Raw genomic sequence first — 3,725 nt, 5'->3', positions numbered from 1 at the left:
GAATTTGTCACTACCGAGAAAAATGGAAGAATACACATTATGGGAAAAGACTGTCAGGATGTTTCCATATTTATTGTTTTACTTTTATGTATGTAGATTTAACTCCAGCTAGCAATGGACTTGAAAGTCACAGCAAATGAAACTATTTTGTTTCACCAAACTATATAAAACAAGCTATAAGTTCCTGATATGAGGGAAAACTTTGAGCAAGTGAGCACCAACTTCAACCATGATTTTCTACAGATGAACAGTTAATTACCAAAACAATTTAAACATTTAAAATATTTGATTTTATGCATATTGAAAATGTGCAATCTTATTTTTTTTTTTACAGCATTTCCATTTAAAAGAACAATTTCCAAAGAGATAGCTGTATTTTTAGCTGCTTTGTATAATCATGTTTAACATGCATTTCTAGGGAAAAAAATCCAAATCTATTTGGCTGATTTTTTCTATCTATCCTTTAAGACTCTAGATCACAACATTATGTCAACTCTTGATTTTCCCTCAATGGTTTATCCCCTTTCTAGATTCCCTTAATAACTCAGTCTTTTCCTTTCACTATCTTGGCAATTTCCAGGCTTCCCAAGGTAGAGCAGGTTATAATTAGAGCAAGGTATGATGTAGGGTGAATATGTTTCCCAATGCATATATTTGCCAAAAATAATTTTTGTACTGTCTGTTTTATATCCATTTAAAAATTCTTTACCCCATCATCAGTTCAAATAAAGCTTGATTAATATCTGAATTTTTACCATAAACATTTCATCTTCCCAATTCTGATATTTAAAAACCTACTTTATGTAGATAAAAACTTGAATATACTTAATCCAGTTTTAAATAAAAGTGTTATCTGAGCTACTTCAAAATTCTTTTGCTTTAATATACAGTAAATAAGAATTAAACATAAACATATATATTGAATTAAAATGCCCCAAACTTAGAATGTTTATGAGAAAAATTATGCATATTTATTTTTTAAAAATCTGATAATGAAACCATAGAGTATATAGCTCTGCAACTTAATGTATTAGTCAGCAAGAATATAAATACACTCTCTTTCTCCCTTTCTTTATCCTCTGGCACTTAAAAAAAAGTACTTGTGAGTTATCAACATAAGTATTTTTTCAAGAGAAGCTGTTTCAAATAAAATTTTAATAATCATTTTATTGTAGAGTAGAAAATATGAACAAAGATTTTCACTATTTTTCTTTGGCTTCAGAAATAAAATTTATTTTCCTTTCCTTCTGAGATTTTAAAGACTTCTGTTTCCTTCCTACTATACAAGAATCTTCCACATTTTTAAACATTAACCTGGAGAGAACATGCTCATCTATACCGCACAAGCAAAGATCAGAAGCATACATACAAGAAGGGAGGATAGGAAGCAGGCAGTAATGAAATGGATTGTCTGCAAATACTTAAAGAGAGTAAAACAGACTAAAAGTTGGCTTACTTTTTATTATCACCATGCCCCAGTCATAGTGTCAAGAGATAGTACATTCTCTAGGATGAAAGGTTCCTACTAGCATGCTCCCCACCCCTAGAAACCCTCCCCTCTTCCCCACTTTTGTAAGCCACTGAAGGAGACTACAGGTCTTTATCTTAGTCTCCTGGCTTATTTCTCATAAGATGTCCCCAACTCGGAAATTAACTGGTGAAAAAGTACTGCCTTATACTGTATCAAGGGTTTTGGCCTTTAACTAATTTTTTTCATGCCCCAATCAATGTTTTGTGTGGCTTTATATCTAGTTGCTGGAAAAGCAAGGACAAATATAGGACCACTAAAAGAACACAGATTATAAGAGAAAGCAAGAGATTTAAGTAAAGCATCAGGCTACAGCTTTTTCACAGACATTAATTAAAACCAAGTCACAGGTGAATGAAAAAAGTCCTGAGAATCAGGGTTGCATTTGGGAAAAGGCATTATATTAATATTTAAAATTTAATTAAAATTGTAATAAATATATGTGAGTTGAATGAAGTTAATTTCAAAGGGGAATGGTGAGTCAATATTCCAGGTGGTATTTTTCTTATTCAATTCTCAAATAGTCACCTGAAGATACTTTTGGGAGCAAAGTTATAAGACTTCAAGATGACTTTCTATGTAGACTGAAAAAATCAGTAGTGAGTATACTACACAGTTTACAAAGCACTTCCTATAAAACACATTATCTTGTTTGAGCTCCAAACAATCCTGTGAGTCAGACACTAAATCTAGTGGGAGGTAGTACATACATCTGAGGATAGAATATTGGCCATCGCATAATATCCACCACATAGCAACTGTGTGAACTGCTTTGTATCCTTGTTTCTCCGTATGAGAAATGGGGAGGATAGATGTCCCTACCTCATAGCTATTGGGGAATAATATGAGATAATACATCTAACTCATATAGTATCTGGTCTCTGGTAAGTGCTGAATAAATGCTATTATTATTATCATTATTTTACAGGTGAAGAGACAGACCAGGAGAGATTAAATTTAAAGTCACATGATTACTAAGTATCTAGGCTAGAAGCAGAATTCTAGACTGGATATATTCCTATGACCCTGTACTACCTACGGATACCTACTTTTAGAGTAAGGAATACCCTTTGCACTATTTTTAAGAGTTTATTTTTTGCAGCAGAAAATGCCATTTGATTTTGACAAATTCAGTAATTTTATTAACATCGTTTTCTTTTTAAAAACACACAATTAGGGTAGAAACTACACTCTAGAGCTATAAAAAAAATTGTCTTTTCTTTAAACCTCAGAAAAATGGAAATAAAGTTTACTAGTTGGTAGATAGGAGAAAGCCTGCAAGCTCTCTGGGTGCACGGATATTGTTTACTGCTAAATCTCAAGACTCTAATAAGTATACAAACAGTTGCTCAATGAATATTTAAACTGAAGAAGTCAACTTTAAAACATGTCCTTAACAGGAAGATTTACCTCACTACGACATGTTTTCCTTTCTATTTTTAACTATATAACTAAAAAGTAGAGCATATGGTCACTGACCATAAAATAGGGGACTTTTATTAAAAGATTCAGAGTAAGAAATAAAAGACTAAATAAGGCCTTGAATAGCTTTATTGAAATCTGTATAAATAAACATGCACATTTCAAATGTAAACTCAAGTGAACTCAGGTGCAGACAAAATTTTAACCTCTGTCATGCAGGAGGTTAGTTTACATTAAAAAAAAAAAAAAAAAAAGAAAGAAAGAAAGAAAAAGAAAAGGAAAGGATAAAAAGGAAAAACGCAAAACAGCTTTAAAAATACCAGGATGAAAAACCAGCTTTAATATTAAGGTATAAAGAAAGCAAAGCCATGATCAACATACCTCATTTATCCTGGTTAAATGCATTTTTCTTTCACGTTTAAATGCTAACATAAATAAATAATTTACCAAAATGTGCACTCACAGAGTGAACTTTTATTTACAATACACAATTTATAATCTATTGTATTTGATTAGTTCAAGTGAAGAACATTATACTTTTTGCTTTAATAATAGTGGGACACATAGCAATTTCTCAGGTAGTCGATATGTGAAACGTGCCCCAGCATTTATTTTCTATTAAAGGCAGTATTATATGCCAATTGACAATACATTCTTTCAACTAGATCGAAGGGGAAAAAGCAGCAAATGAAAAATGTTTCAAATGTTCACACATATTTTTGGCATCCTGGATCCTTGAATGTGGTGAACTAAAATCAAATTCAAGGTTTGTATG

Source organism: Bubalus bubalis, chromosome 4, assembly GCF_019923935.1.
Source record: "Bubalus bubalis isolate 160015118507 breed Murrah chromosome 4, NDDB_SH_1, whole genome shotgun sequence".
Taxonomy (NCBI): domain Eukaryota; kingdom Metazoa; phylum Chordata; class Mammalia; order Artiodactyla; family Bovidae; genus Bubalus; species Bubalus bubalis.
This window is presented reverse-complemented; position numbering follows the sequence as displayed.